The 17,353-nt window shown below is 33.4% G+C and overlaps 1 protein-coding gene and 1 non-coding gene across 3 annotated transcripts in view; one reads left to right on the top strand and one right to left on the bottom strand.

Annotated features, from left to right (window-relative positions):
- The window catches only part of Raskol (Ras GTPase-activating protein raskol), a 294,929-nt gene that overhangs the window by 252,928 nt on the left and 24,648 nt on the right, over positions 1 to 17,353 (bottom strand). The gene's annotated exons all lie outside the window — the stretch shown is intronic.
- On the top strand, positions 6,435 to 6,582 carry LOC140664333 (U12 minor spliceosomal RNA). The gene has a single exon (XR_012046432.1). It is a non-coding gene; the product is annotated as a U12 minor spliceosomal RNA (small nuclear RNA).

Below are 17,353 nucleotides of genomic sequence, written 5' to 3'. Positions count from 1 at the left end.
ACATCGTGACCATATCGAAAGATCCCTCTCGCTCTGGGTCCACGTTTTGTTGCCGGATTAGAAAATCAAAAGAGAAGGCAACAAGCGTGTATATGTTAATCGGAAGCGACATTGCAAAACGTCGGAGAGAATGTAAAGAGAGATAGAGATAGATATAGATAGAAATAGAGAGAGAGAGAGAGAGAGAGAGAGAGAGAGACCAGGAGAGAAAATGGAAAGGGAAGATAGAAGACGTAACAAGGGAGTGAGAGAAAGAGAAAGAGAGTGATCGAGATAGAGAATCGTTGCTATGCGGGTTGGAATATCGAGTGGTTCTAATGTAATTGCGACGGCTAAAGGTCCTAGGAGATAGGATATGTGCCCGCACGGGATAGACGCGATGCGTTTGACATGTACGTAATTAACACTCGAGGAAGCCTTATCAGCGGCTGTAGCGCTTTCACAGCGCATTGCATTTAGAGATAATAATATACTCGTAATTGGAACTGCTTACGATCGTAAAATATTATTTAAAGGGAGGAGACTCGTGCGGGAGGGACCGCATTTTTTAAGATAAATATTATTTGAATCCAAATTTATTATATTTCGAAATTTAAATAATACTTATATATAAAAAAATAATGCACATAACTATCAAGTATTATTAATGTTATTAAGAAAAAATTTTATTAATATTATTATTATTAATTATTATTATAATATTAATGTAATTATAATATATTTATTATTAATAAAAAAAACTCTCTTTAAGTAATCTTGATTTTGTATAATTGTAATATATATTTTTATCTTGCAGGTTTTATCGCAAATTAATGAATGATGCACCAATTAATCATGATGTCTCATAAAGACAAATTCATTACAAGCGAGAATTATTGAAATTCGCGTCATCTCTTTTAGTAATCATTTTCCCACAATATGACAAGAAATCTATTGACGTTTCAAAGTAGAAGGATAATAATTATTCCGGAAAGTTCAGTCTTATACCTATTGTCTTAGAATCCCCCATCGTTCTTTGGTGAAACTTTGGCGGCTATTATCCCGGCAGAATGTAAATCCGATACAAACTGCGGTGCAGTTTCCACCCTTGTACCCGCTTAATCCAAACCAAGAAGTCCGCAAAGACATAGAGTAGGATCAGGGACGATGGGAACAGTACTAAGTTAAGAAGTTTGACAGGTAGCGTCTTGTCGAAGTTTTCGAGAGAAAATAATTAAGAATTATACGAAGATCAAAAATCCAGCAACGGTGACAGGGAGTAAAAAAGAGCAAAGCACGCTTTTGAATTTAGGCAAAAATAAGCCCTTTTTATATAAACATTTCACTAGTTGTCAGTTAACTGTATTTTTAGAGTTTCTTAAGCAAATAATAATTTTTAAACAACGTATTGAAACAATATTACAATCAATACAAGTATTATATTTAAGAATATAAATATTATGTTTAAGTCACTAATCTAATCAATGAATTATAAAGAGTAAATAATATCTTTGAGAATTTTACGATTGATCAAAGAAATTCCAAACTCGCTCTTACATTAATTATATACAGACAGAATAATTCCTCCCTATTTATTGAGATAAGAGTATAACGCTCTTATTAAAATTCGTAGTTTCCATCGACGCTGAATTAAAAGCATACGATCGATTATCCGAAACTTTACGCTGCATTTGTTTCCCAGCACATATCGCGTAACGAGATTTAATTGCACAACGGACGGTGCGTACAGTTACTTAAGGACGAAGCGTTTTCGCGCGAGCGGCCGCTCGCTCGTTCATTAAGTAATTAGACGAATATCGGTCCGTAAAACTGAGTAGAACGAACCAATTTCCATTTAACGCAAAATGCTCGCGCGTTTCCGCTAAAATTACACTCGCGCACAGCCGATGGCTAATGGAGGCTTACGCGAAGCGGTTCCGTTAATGGAAGACGCCCCACGTGCCATACACTCACGGTTTAATGTTCTCGAACAACCGATGAATGTTTCAGCAGTCGTTTCTCGACGATCGCTCGTACGTTGTCCTGAGAAACAGGAAAAATCGACGGATTAGCCGGCGACGATGAAACGTGGTGCCCAGCTAGTAATATGGAATTTTATTCGACTCTAGACTCATTTGAATTTGTAAGAGACGCCGCGTTTCGAGCGAACAACTTTTCCCAAAAGAGACCCGTCGAGGGAGCTGTAACTGCGCTCCGGCGCGCGCGAGGAGTGAGAAGAATTATTTCTCGCTGAAAGTTCGCGAATTTACCACCGGTCCATGCGTTTCTGTGGGAAGTAGAACGAATGAGATTCGGATGAATAGGACTATTCAAACTCTGACTTATTCGATGAAAGTATCTTTCGTAATCGAAAAAGTACGTACGTACGTACGTACGTACTTCGCCGGTAAATGGAGAAAGCTTCGTAGAAAGAGAAAGGAATAAGTGAAAAATTTACATGAGAGAGAGAGAGAGAGAGAGAGAGAAATTATTGAGCAGAGCCTGAAGATGAAACTCGATAGAAGGCTCTCTCCTGTAGATGCGCTCGCATGGATGCCGACAATCGATATCGCCGGTTCCTCTGCCCCTCCTCCCTTTCTCCTCCACCAACCTGGACCAAATCAATCCCCTTGAGAGTTACAACGCGCCCGTTCCGCGTTCGTTCGTTTCGTTTTCAGACTACGTCGCCCCGCGTGTCCGCGTATATATGTATGTATGTATCCCTTTCTACTGTCTGGGGTCCATTCGACATCCACGCGTTACCAGGATACGTCTACTAACTACCCTCTTTTTCCACGCGCGAGAAGCCACGGAGCACCCTCGACACACACGTGACGCCACCCCTGTTTGGTCCCCGAATCATCATCTCGCAATAACGAACGATAACGCGATCGTGGGATATCGGATAATATTGAATTTTATTCAGCACATTCGCCAGCGCTCTAATTAAAAAGGAATAACCATAAAAACGCAACAATTCTATTTTTTCGCGATCTAGAGATATTACTTTTTGTAAACTGAATCTCGGTGAAAATGTTTAAATAAAACAGTCACAAGATGTCACCGAAAATTAGTATGTATTTCACTTTATTAATCTTCAGTAAAAAAAAAAAAAAAAAAAACATTCCTTTACTCCTCTGTAATGTTTCATTGATAACAGTAATACGTCAGCCAGTATCACTGGTTTATTTCCTTGTTTTCAGTGATATACTTAAAACTAAAACTTCCATTGTTTATCAGTGACAATTGATTTCATTTAAAAAAGATTAAATTATTAGTATAAAAAAATTATTTTCTGACTATGTCATTTATTTTGATATTGTCATTTATATATATCCATTTATATGTACTATATATAATACATTTTATTTAATTTTAATTATTACTTTAATTAATAGTTTATTACACCATGTAATGTCATATCACAAATAATCTTGTAAATATTAGTACATATATGTACATGACTCATAATGATAAAAAATATAAAAACAAAGAAAGATGTTAAAAGAAGAAAGAAAAGAAATTTAAAACGCGAAACATAAAATCTGTGATATTCAAATTTAGTTTCTACAAAATTAAACCTGAATCTAGATATGTTTAACAGCTGGATGGTTAAGTTTTCTATAACATTATACGATGATAATAAATTATTATAAATGCGTTTATCTCATTCCGCCTTGTTAAATTACATTTAAAACAGTAAAACAAACGTACTTCTGAAAATAAATCGTTCTTTTGTAATCAACATTCTTTTGTTAATTCGTAAACGAGACTCGTAACAAGAGATCGTTGGTATGCCGAGTCTTCCTTCACGTAGCGACAATATCAAGGGTGAGAAGGGCGCGTCGAGAGAGAGTCGAGAAAACGTTTTAATTTTGCACGCGACGACAAATTGCGCTCCTCGTTATTTGGGGTGGCAGCGCGTTTCTCTCCAACATCTGTGCATTTAGACGACGAAGTCGCACTGCGTGTACATAGGCTCGATGAAACACTTCTCGTCGCGTCGCATCCCGTCGCTTCCTATTACTTCAACAGCATTATCTTGGTTAACTCTACGACTAAGTTTGCGTACAAAACACACGAGAATTTACTGTCGGAAATCATTTGAATTTGTGCATTTAGTTCCAAGTTCTAAGCGAAAACATATTGTACATCGATTGATATATTACCTAATTGTCATCGGTTTTCTCAGTTTTAATTGAGTAATTAATTTGCGTGTGTAATAGAACGTTAATAACGGGAAATGAATATGTAGAATAAATTAAATAATAATATTTAGAGTACACGTAATAAAGGTAATAAAATATTTTATATAAACATGGTATTATATTTTTATCTGTATGCAATTCTATTGATGAGTTTCATAGAAATATATAATTCAAACAATTTAAACTGAATACAATTAAAAATAAACGTTGCTAAGAAAAAATACAGTCTCGTAAATTATTATTATAAATTATATATTGCTAGAAAAACATATAACAAAAAGATATATAAATAATAAATAATTAAATCAAATAAACTCGAGAAAAAGAGTATCATAAAACCAATTTAATCGATTTTTAACAATACAATTCTCAACAGCGTTTAAAAAAATTTACTTATTAACTTTTGTCTGACAATGAGAAAAAAAAATAACTAAAATGTATAAAAAATAATATTTCTATTTGTTAAAACTTGAAGTTTTTATTTAGAAATATCTCCAAGAAATTGTTCACCAATTTATATTCCGTAGAGACTACAACTAGATATTCTATTGCACGGTTGTCCACAAAGACATATGATATCGACAAGACGCAATGACCACTCTCGACTACAGAATGCATCTCAAACAATGCACATCAATGCATATAATACGCAATGTGCGACAAGAGGATGTCGCAATCGAAGGTGAATAGCGCAAGGTGAAGGAGGAGGAGAAACGAAAAGCACATGCATGATGACGTACATAGAAGGGAGTTGGGAGAAGAGGGATACACGAGATGTTGACCGAGAGAGAATGCAAACGTGTTCGGGACAATGTCCTAGCGCGTCTACAATGTCGAAGGCGGAGTTGTCGGGGATAGGTGGACTATTCATGAAAGTGATGACTACGCGTGTATATTCGGGAATGTTGCTAAAGGGAAGATAATTAGTAATCAAGTACAAGCAGCAAGGGAAAAGGAAATATATTGAGTCAATCTTGTCCTGCTTTTCACAAATATTACATAAACCTTGGATAAGATAAAATAAAAGAATTACATTTATAACGTTAAATATAAATAATTTTTTCACTATGAATCTGAATAAATTAATAACCGCGAAATCCCGTTAATTAATTCACATTTCCTACTTATTTATTCTTTCATCTTGATTAAATAAAAAAACATAATAATAGAGTGATAATTTTTTAATATAATTTCTCTATATATAATATTTATCTTAAGTCTAATATTTAATTTAGATTTTAAGTATCGATACTTAATATGAGTATGTTTTTCATATTAATACTTTATAATGATATATGAAATAATAAATTAAAATATATTATGAATTAAATTATAATTATTAATAATTTAATTGCTAAATTAATTGCTACAATTAATTACTAATAAATTAAGAAAAGTTGAAACGTATGAATGACATTTACAAGGATAGTTTATAATATTTTTTGAGACACATTGCGTTCAAGTGTAACGTAACGTAGGGTAAACATCATACAGAGGAGAGATTTAAGACGTCTTTGAGCGTTTATTCATTATCACCGCTTCGATGATCGTGCTTTATTGTCCCGTTCGGCACCATTCAATGAACAGTTAAATTAATTCGTTACCGGAGCAAATTGATAAGGATATAAGCCGCGGCAAAGTTACTGGCTAAAATGTTCAAACGGAACTTGCCCGACCAGCCACGCGATTTTAATAAGAGTCGCGCATAATGAACCTAACATCATTATGGAACGTTCATTACGGCATAATGAACGCATAAGAGTACGCTTAGCAGCTTCGATGTTTTCAGACACGCTACTCTGACGGGAAGTTTTTTTTAAACATTCTTTTTCTTCCCGGAAAAAAGGAAGATTTTTTTGCCTTTAATGTCATTACAATTTTAAATTATTGCTTGATTTATTCTTTTATTAATTAATTAAATAATAAATAATATAATAGAGTAGTAGCGCAAATATAATTTATGCAAGCAGCAGAATTAACAGTATTAAAATCTATTATATAATCCATTAATCTATTAATTAATGTGGCACGTGACGAAAAAAAGCGTAATATATTCTATCTATAATCATTGTAATTAATTTTTCGTTAATACTTTTAACATGACTTACTATACTTTCAGATCAAAGGATGGATTCTCTTTATAGTACCTATTTTGCTCAACAGATGGAGATTCAGTTCTGGTGCTTTCTCGTAAGAGGAAATCCATTCGATATGATATAAGTAAATGACTGATAGGACCACGACTTTGTGCCTTAAACTAATGAGTAAGGAAAATATTGAGCTTGGGTAACGCTTAGCTATGCTGTATTAAGCGAACCTATTTTTGAAGAGGCACAGGTCGTCCCAGGGCTGTGCGAACTACTTTTTCGCGTGGCTAGGTGAAGCGATCTACCTCGTAAACTAAATTCAAATATACGATATGTTAAAATTAGAGGAATAATGTCAAAGTTGTTTCATCAAAATATTAATGGTTTCAATCATTATCTTTAGAACGTGTAATCGTGTGATACACACTATTTTATCATGATTTCTACAATACACATCCATGTCTATATAATTAAATTAATAATTAGTGCATTTAATCATCAAATTGTTTTATTATATTTTCACATGTTAAATTTAAGATCAATTTTTATCTTATTATTTTTCAACAACGATTAATTATATTTAATTCATCGAATGCAGAATTTTCTATGTATAATTCTGATTGTTAAAATATCATTTTACGCCTATTTCCGCGTTTTGCCGATAAGTAAGAAACACAATTAGTCACTCGTTCGTTCATTAACACGTATCCCGCTAAATTATTCGACGATTTAAGCTGCATCATTGATTTATAGCGACTACCTTTCTCTCGTCTAGAGAGTCTATTTTTGTCGCGTGACATAGGTCTTTCGTAATACTTGGAATGATAATTTCCGTGCCTCGAATTCCATGTGTATATACCTCGTTGTGATTCACACATTATTCACAACCGGACGCGTCTCGCTATAATGTTAACAAAACATCCTCGCAAATATAGAGATTTCCTATCCTTCAGAATTTACAGGGAAAAAAAATGTCAGCGTTAATTTTCCCGAAGATGCCAATTTTCGCGTCTTGAATAATAAACAGGTATATAAGATTAAGCAAAACAAATTTTACTCCGTCGAAAATTCCCGAAGCGAATAAAAATAAACAAGCTTCAATAAAAACTGACTCCCTAAGTGATGTTCGATTTTCTCTACTTTTTCCTTTAAATATATAAGATTATTAATAGTAATATGAAAAAATATAAAATGATATTATATCTCTTTGAACAAATTTAAGTTATAATTACAATAATTTTAAAAAAATTCTAATATACAATACACCTATATATCTCGCTTCTCAGCTAAAAAAAAAATACATAACAAAGCAGATATACCATGTATTCATCTTTTTAAGCTCCTAAATACAAAAAGGCGTCGGTCGCCCTCGTTGCAAAATATCGATATTAAAGCAGACATCCATAATGCATAAACATGTACACATATGTGCATGTAATGCGTTTCAAGGCTCGCGCTTTTATCTCTCGACCACGCGTTCGGTAGGTACTTCGCCTGGCGTTTTCCGACAGCGGGGAGCGCATTACACACGTAAAGACTTCGTAACGTAAGCTCCATTACGCATATACGCATATGCATACATATGCCACAACGGTGCTCCTTGAAAATCCGCTCGTGAAGAGGCCAGACGCGGACTCCCTATCGAGACTTTACTCTCACTTCAACGGCAACCGGTATATGCTGCATTGTGCATTCCACAAGCGCTCCTTTCTATTTTCCTATCGTGCGCCTCCAGTTTTCTCCGCTTTTCGCATTTCCACGTTAATCAAAGAGAGAGTCTATAGACAGGCGGCCTCTCTGTTAATATCATACTTATCAATATAATATTAACGTGCATAGTCACGTGATTAAAACTGCATCAGATAAAAAACGGCACAGCCGATTGGTATTGCAAAATCAATCGGCGGATTCGTGTGATGGTCAAATTTACAATTGCAATTCATACCGCAGGGAAAAATGTTTGGATCCGCTAATTCGCGATTTTCCATTGAAATTCACTATTGCAATCTGTGAACTCGGATTATGAACACTGTGTGTGTATGTGTGTGTGTGTGTGTGTGTGTGTCATCCGATTCACTTTTTACTTCCTATATCTCACGCGGTCTATTCATAACTTTATTGAACTGAATATATTTCTAGTCAAGGACTCAAAGACTGTATATAATTTTACGCAGACTTGTTAAAAAAAAGTCTCGTAAAGACAGTCTAGCCTCTATTGTTAACGCGTTAGCTATTTATATATTTTTACTTTATTAAATATTTATACACGTTTCATATAAAGTATAAATAAAATTTGGAATTAAATCGAATGTTTTAAATCGGAGATCCTAGATAACCAAATATAAATTATTAATTTAAATACTAGTTATTAAAAAAATACAAACAGTATAATATAAAAAGATATATAAATAAATATATGACACAAATTAATTGCATAATTTCAAAAATTTATCGAATAAAATATATTTGCATTTTCGGTAAAGTTACAAATTTAATTTATTCCAACTTTATTAAAAATAAAAGCTAAACAGAAACAGAAAGGGAGCTCGATTTTTATCAACCGGTAAACTCGATATCTTTTTTATTATACCGATGCATGCAAAATCGATATTCATATATATCCCAAAACAATTTATGATAGTTTGTATTTCGACCGGCATCCGGCACAATCGATAACAAACATGATCTACGTGCGCGATCTCGACCTTCTCGGAGGCTGACGCGTGTTATCGCAATACGAATGATTAGCAATCATCCACTATCATCCCTCGAAAATCTGGAGGGTTGCGTGGTCGTATCAGAGGTCATGTAGGGGTCATCATGTAGGCGGAAAGCTTCGCTTTGTATGGATAACGAGTTGTGTATCCAAATACAACCTCCGGATTTATAGAATGGAGTATATTACAGTTTATGGAGCGATACTACATAATAGAGAGAGTCACATTTATTATTAAGTTTAAACAAGTTTAAACGATAACTGTAATAGTTAGAAATATGTCGATTTGTCAGATGGATTAAAGATATTTATCCATCCTTGCAAAATGTAAAAATAATTGCGACTTACAATTATAAATTAAAAAGAAAAGATTAAAAATAAGAAGCCATTAAGTTTTTTGATAAATAAATTATTTAAAAAAGTTGTTTTTATTTTAAATTAAACATTTTAATTAATATCAATTTACATAAATATTAATCGCCAAAATATTTCAAATTCATACTCATTGTAAATGGTTAAAAAATTTACAAACATGTTCAAAATTATTGTTTATATAACGCAATAATTGTATATAATAAAATTTTTATTATTTGCAAAAATGTAAAAAAGTGTTAAATAAAAGCTGCAACAAAAGTCACCGTATTGCTATTATGTAACCGATCGTATCAAAGTGACATTTTGAAAAGATAGTACGATCAGCACGGAGTGCAAGCAGATTAAAGCGAAGCGACTGATAAGCGCTTCTCTTGGACGCGAAAACTGGTTTCACTGATGCATCTGTGAAATTTGTTCGCGATAAGCGTGGGACGTCGGAAATTTCGCGGACACGCTACCTCGAGGTAGAGAGAAACTAACCCGACGATCAAATGACCCCCGCCGGATTCCCAAAGTGCAAGTACAGCAACCGCAATTGCAGTCCACTTGCAGTTACCAGCCCCGTATGTAATGTACCGTATTCCCCAGTCATGCGCGAACGTAAATTGTGCACAAACGTGTACGCCAGCGAGTCACGAACGCAAATGTAGAAGATTTATGTTTTTTTCTAATAATTAGAAGATTTCGAGAACGATAAAGCAGAACGAACTCTCTTCTTGTCTTCGGAATTTCTTTCACGTTTTTTCTTAATTATTATTCACATACTTAATTTTTTTTATATTATATTAATTTAAATTTATATCAGTTTTTTTAAATCAGAACACGTATATACATATGTTAAAATTTTTAATAAAATAAAAAATTCTTGTGCATTAATACTTTCCTTTTTATTTTCTTGAAACTAAAGTTTTTGAAATATTTATTGAATATATGATAGAATTATGGATATTGAAAGAATTATAAATCGCCTTCTTTATTGACAATATGACATTTTGAAATAGAAAATACGGTCTGACTCGACAATGAATGTTCGCCGAATTGTCTCTTAAGAATGTGAATTCGAGACATTATCTGAAAACTTCCGCTCAAAGAGGGTATTTCAAGCTTAAATAACGTTTGAAGAAAACCGCTTCTTTCGTGGTAATGATGGGTCAACGACATAAAATTATATTGCAGGATGTATGAATTCCGAGACATTATTTACTAACGCTTGTTTGATTGCAATAATTTTTATTTTAAAATACGGTGTATAATTAACTAATTTTCTAAATATATAATATTTTTAATTTAATTAATATATTATTAAAGTACAGATTCATATAAACGATTCGTGTCAGTCTTTGTCAATCTACTAAATAGAATCATCATAGCAATATTAATATAATAAAGTTATCTATTTGCTGTTTATATAAAAATCATTTTCTTATTTTTTTTTTTTGTCAATCCAATACTGTTTGCAACACCGTTATAAAAAACACGTGGTATTATCGCGTGGTCAGCGTTATTCCAATGTTTGCATCGATATTGCTGCAATTTCGAACCGTCCATGAAATCGGATAATTAGGCTTGATTAAGAAAGAAGAAAATTATTCGTGCATGCGAACGAAAAACTCGTCAAACACGTATGCTCGCGTGGATTGAATGAATGCACATTCCTGTATCCTGTCCAAAAATATACATGTCACTTTCCAGGTTGCCATTAATCCAGATAGCAATGACTTTAAATATTTTACCGATTAAGATATATCGTTAATCGATTTCCTTTAAACTTTTGTGATTTTTAACATCTTTTAATTTAAAAAATAAAAATTTTTTTATTGCATCGAAAAAACTGATGTCTTCAAATTTTAATTATTGTAATAAATAGGTAACACTTATAATTTAATTTCAAGTATTATTTTCTCTAATATCAAGTAAAATATCGCATGATTCGACAAAGTGTAAGTTTGATTTCTCAAAAAGAAGGTCATCGTAATTAAAGTAAAAATTTCCTTTGACAGATTCGTGATTTGATATCAAATTTAATTTTTTTTATATGTAAATCTAAAAAATGTACATCTATACGATAATTTTTTTTCTAGCAACTATAATAAATAACGTGACATGTGAATTTGCATTCAGAAAGTTACCGTGGCGTGACGCACGCGTGACCCGTACTTTTCATGTAAGTACGATGAACGTAACATGATAACCCGCTGGTATACACGTTACATACTCTCTTAAAAAATTCACATCACTGAAATATAATTTATTTTCTTAAACTTCTCCGGTTTATCTCGCCGTGCGAACATCTGTGAGCAAAAACACGCGCGAACGTGGCCCACAAAATAAGTACACCCTGCGATTTATTACACTTAGAATTGATCGTTCCATGGAGGAAAGATATCGCGAAGGAAAAAACGCGAGCAAAGTAATCCATCACTGACAATCAATGTTAAGCCACGCAAGGATGGATCGCACGCGTTTCATAACGCGTTTAATTTTTCGGCAAGGGTTCGAGAGAGCGTTATCTCCCTCAGCGCGATAAGAGAAGTGATTTATCTCGGCGAATTCCTCGAATAAACCTACTATTACAACGACACTTTCTACCCTCGACTAATGGACGAATGTTAACCCGTGACAAATGGACACATGCCGTATCGGGCACAACCCTTTCACGTATCCTGATTTTCTATCGCACCCTAATCGTACTGTACGATCCGCAATAGTCACGTTCCTGTGTGACGTTACCGTGGAAATAATTATCTCCCTGACGCGAATACCCACGTGTTCACATTCGCGGTAACATAACGGTAAAGATCCCATGTGACACTGTCACGTCATCCACCTTTACTCCTCCTTCCCACCCCTTTAGCATACGTACTGAAATACGTGTTTCGCAACGCAATAGCAACCCCCGCAGAATTGTACTTGTGGCGTGTGCGGACATTGCTCGTTTTCGATCCTGACGAGCGGTAAACGAGAGAAGTCGGCACCGCCAGAAATGTTACAACCGCGGCTGCGGTACTCCAAAGGGATGATTTTCGTGCGTGCATCAACCGGTTATTGCTGGCTTCTGAACGCGACTCATCGTCGACAACATGACTATGCAACTACAACAAACACCATTTTCACGAGGAAATACATATGTCACAATTGAATTTGGAATTATATAATTTTTATCTGCGCCCTCTCTTTTGTAATTTTCAAATACCTAAAATAAAAAAAAATGTTTACATGTTCAAACTCTCTTCTTCATTCTAGGAACACAGAATTATTTCGCTAATATAATAATTTCGCAAACGATAAGAAAATTTAAAAATGTCAATATTTTTAAAATGAAAATCTTCACAATTTTCCCTAGACTCCTATATATTAGGTATAATATATATTTAAGAATCCAAACGTTTTTACAATTTTCATTTCAAGGCTTTAATTAATCAACAAATTAGTGTTATCGTGTCTTTTAAATTTTTAAAATAAATAGTATTTCGTACACACACATGCATTAAAGACTTGATCAGATTATTGTCAATATATCATTACAAAATGTCTCAACTTTATTCTATAGTCAATGTTTAATATTTTTATAATTATGCCTAATTGTACATTTAGATAAGCTAAGTTAAATTTATACACCAATTTTCATGATTCGATAGTATCAACGCAACGATACTATACTTCTTTTGATCTTTACGAGAGGCTGGTAGCCAGGAACGCAATCAACGCATAGTTATGGTACATTACCGGGGTAATAATCATGTTTTTGAATCGAACCTTCAAAGCCACGTGGTTTATACTGCCTATAATGAGTACCATACGCGCCTGCAATAACATCAGTGGGTGCCTGCGTTCGGGTCAGGGCTGAATCGACACAGAAACAGCAATCTCTCATTAACAGGGAGGATCAAACGGTATCCTTTTTCTGCAAAACATGTATTTTTTCCGCCGCTTACTTTTCCTCATTTGTATTTGATTTTTATAAAAATCATACTCTCTTGATTTGAATTTTATATGAGAATTATATATGTAAATATTAGTTTTATTTCATCTAGAAAAATATTCAATATTATAATATCTAAAAAAAGTTAAAATTAACTCACAATATATACACATGAAATATATATGTATAATAAATTTTTATAACCTGCATAATATAATATCTATAATATTTATTAAAAAATCAAGAGAATTTTTTAATATTAATAATAAAAAAAGATATTAAATCTGACGCAGATATTTTTTCTTAACTATATTTTGTATCTCTTCACATCTTGTGTCATTAAATATATATCGCTTATATCGCGAAATATATTGGCAAAAAATATAATGTTAGTCATATTCCCATATATCAATAAAAACAAAAATTAATTTACTGAAAATTACGATATTTGCATTTTCACACACCGATACTTTTAATTATTTGAATGCGTTGTTTTTTTGTCTTTTGTGATCATTTTTAAATCTGATTCAAAACTATCGTGTATCACGCACATGTATCAAGAACTCGTTGACACGGATTACTGGTTACCAGGTGGAACTGTTCTACCGAAACGAAATTATTCACGTGTGCATAGAAAGTAATCGCAGGTTCAATATACTTTCAGCGATCACTGGAAATAAATATATGCCTGTGTAAAAATATAAATAATTTTGAAATTATTTAAAAAAGTAAAAATAGAAAAATTTTAATTTTTTTTTAATTCTGCGTTCTAATAAATATATATATATATATTTATTAGATATGTATATATATATATATATATATATATATATATACATACACATAAATATAATATAACATTAAAAATGAATATTTATATTCTCTAAATTCATGTAACATGATTTATAAATTTTGATTGTATTGCATATTGCAGAGTTTTGATTTTTATCCTGACTTTTAAAAATTATCAATCCAAGCAAAAATACGACAAATTCTCAAGAAATTATTTTGTAATATCATCTCATATTAAAGTGTCTAGAATAGATCGAGATATCTCTGTAAAACACTATTCTCGTGACAGTAATATGGTTGCAATGCGGTTCGCAAATCCCTGTGATTATAAACAGGAAAATAAAGAGAATAGCTTCCAACTATTTCGCTAGCACTAATGATTTGACGGAATGACATTTATTATTTTTTCCAGTAGACAAAAGCACGTCGTACACGCCTTATGGTTTAACTGTAAGCGCACACCGGATGACAGTCGCGGACAGATACGTAGGTGCAACTGCAGACATAAAGTGCCGGAAGCGTGCTCGACGTGCGTGACACGCATCGCGCATAGGTGACACGCACCACCGCATTCGCGTGTGCGTGCGTTTACAAACCGTTAAAAGCCGCCCGGCGCCGGTAGATAGTACCGCTCGAAATTTAGTGGAGAAAAGAGAGAGAAAGAAAGAGAGAAAGAGAGAGAAAGAGAGAATCGTTTAAAGTATTGCCTGCGTTGGCGCGAATATTTTGCACGCGTCGATACGCGCCGACAGCTGAGCGGAACGCTACGTCAATGTCGTAGCACGGATTCCTGCGTTATTTTTCTTTCTCCTGTTTTATATTTCATAAGAGACGTGTACGTGAGCCACCCCTCCTCCTCCTTCTTTTCCTCCTCCCTACAATCATGAAAATTGCAAAGCATTTCACAAATTCCGAACATTTTCGTCTAGTGGTGCAAAAATTTATGAGCCGCGAGTCGTCGAATTATTTTATATGACCGACACGTTTTTATGAAATGGGCTCGTTATATTGAACGAATATTGAAAGATACTATTTTTTATGTTTCACTGTCTGCACGGGTCTGTGCGCACGCATGTGGGTACGTAACACTCATTCACGTGAGAGAAAATTATTTGGCGTTCCTCTCTCGCCGGAAAAAGCCGCATACGTCAGTACAAGCACATGTTTAAAATTACATTGCAGATACAATATATTTCAGATTATGCATTTATACCACAAACAATTCGTGTCTGTTCGATTTTTTCGTGCAATTTTATTGATAAAATTTATCGTAATAAATTTCTGGTTTATTAGTCACACGAGACAAAAACAATATGTCATGAATAAACAAAGATATTTCATTAACGTTTAATTTTACGATATACGACACAAATATTAGACAATCAATAAAATCTACACATAATTTTGTTACAGAAATATATTAGAAATTTTTAGAAAATAAATAAAATTAATTAAAAAAAAAATATATATATATATAAATTATTCTATAAAGTAATATTGATAGATTAATATATATGTATATGTATATGTATATTAACAGAGTTTAATAGATAAGAGTACATATGTATGCAATTTTTCGATTGTAATATATCATGCTATTAACCTCATTCTACTATGTCTTCGTAAAAGCTTGATGTTATTAATACCTTGATGTAGTTTATCGAGAATGGAATGAAAGGCTCAAATTAATCCTAATTAAATAATTTATACTAAAGTATACTCGTGTAATGTGAACACAAATAATGAAATCAGTACGAGCACAGTGTCCATTGATATTTTTACAGCTATTACAGAGATATTCCCGCGACCGATATTTCGCGCTGTTGAACAAGTAGTTTGCGCACGAGTTGTTGAAATGTATCGCTGAATAAATCGCCGCGAGCGATATCGAAAATATAGCGAAATACTTTGCGTAGTGAGCACGAGCACCAAAAACGGTATAATAAATTCCATCTCGCGCGAGCTATTAAAAATTTGCACGCGCGCTTCGTAATCGAAAAAAAATCTCGCCGTTACGTAATACATCCGAACGATGCAGAATACACGTTTTTCTCTGCAATCGCACGCCACTATTAATATGTGATTCAATCTGACAACGAAAAGTCATACGAGTCGCCCACATGTTCGCAAGCATCACTAAAAGTACAGGAAAAATAGACATTATGTTGACTTAATATTATATTTATTGTTAGTGCTATTAAAAATAGATGTATAATTCTGTACTTTGTCTAATGTAAAGATCGCATTCAAACGTGTTTGAAATATATCTGTTCATTCTTAAATCCCTCTCTTTATCCTGTCCATGTTTTACAAATACAAACGTATATTACATATATTATATATATTACGTTTTATTTAAATATAAACCTGCCTTTTTAACACATTTTTTTTTAAACATTCAAAAAAATAATAAATTCTAAAAAAAACAAATTAGAAGAATGCAACATTTATTTAGCTATGATAAGAATAACAATTCTATATAGAGCGAGTGCATCATTCCTTTTGTTACTTTTACAAAGAATAATAAATAAATAAATATATATATATATATGAATATTTCTTCATTTCATATATATGTATATAGAAAACGGATATAACGTCGACACGAGATTAGAATCAGACAGCCATATTTCGCGTTAAACGCGCAGCCAATAAATCTCATTCGACTGCTGACATTTGGCAAGTCGATGGTTTAAACTGAGCAGCTTTTTGTCATGGATTTTTCATGGGATTCAAAAATCTGCCTATGCAATATCGTTGCGTCAAGCCAAACGTGGGCGTTTTAACCTTGCGAATATGTTGCCCGAAAAATTTCGCATCCAAAGCGTCGCGCGCACAGGGACACGTGGCATGCGACACTTTCCAAGCAGATAGAAATAACGATGGTATCTCTTTGACGTGAGCGACATCCCTTTCCCATACGGTCCCATCAAATGAAATTCCATGCTGTCATACGCCACAGACGACAGAGATGTATGAAACGTATACGGAAGAGACGAGGGAACTTTGTGAACCTACCGTCGCGACATATCGAAAAACGTGATCATGTCGTTCGAACCCGCCGGTGAGCTCTTAAGAATGTGATATTATATGATAAGATGCATGCTTGCGGATACTGTAATATTCTTAGCACACATTCAGTTAGTGCGATTCGCGTTTTCCGTATATTAACATTAATGATCATCCTCATATCAAACAAGTAATACCTAATTAAATTTATAAAAAAACATTTGCCATTAAGTATCAATAATTACAATAGCGTAATTGCGCTTGT

The sequence above is a fragment of the Anoplolepis gracilipes genome, chromosome 3, assembly GCF_047496725.1.
Source record: "Anoplolepis gracilipes chromosome 3, ASM4749672v1, whole genome shotgun sequence".
Lineage (NCBI taxonomy): Eukaryota > Metazoa > Arthropoda > Insecta > Hymenoptera > Formicidae > Anoplolepis > Anoplolepis gracilipes.
This window is presented reverse-complemented; position numbering and strand designations above follow the sequence as displayed.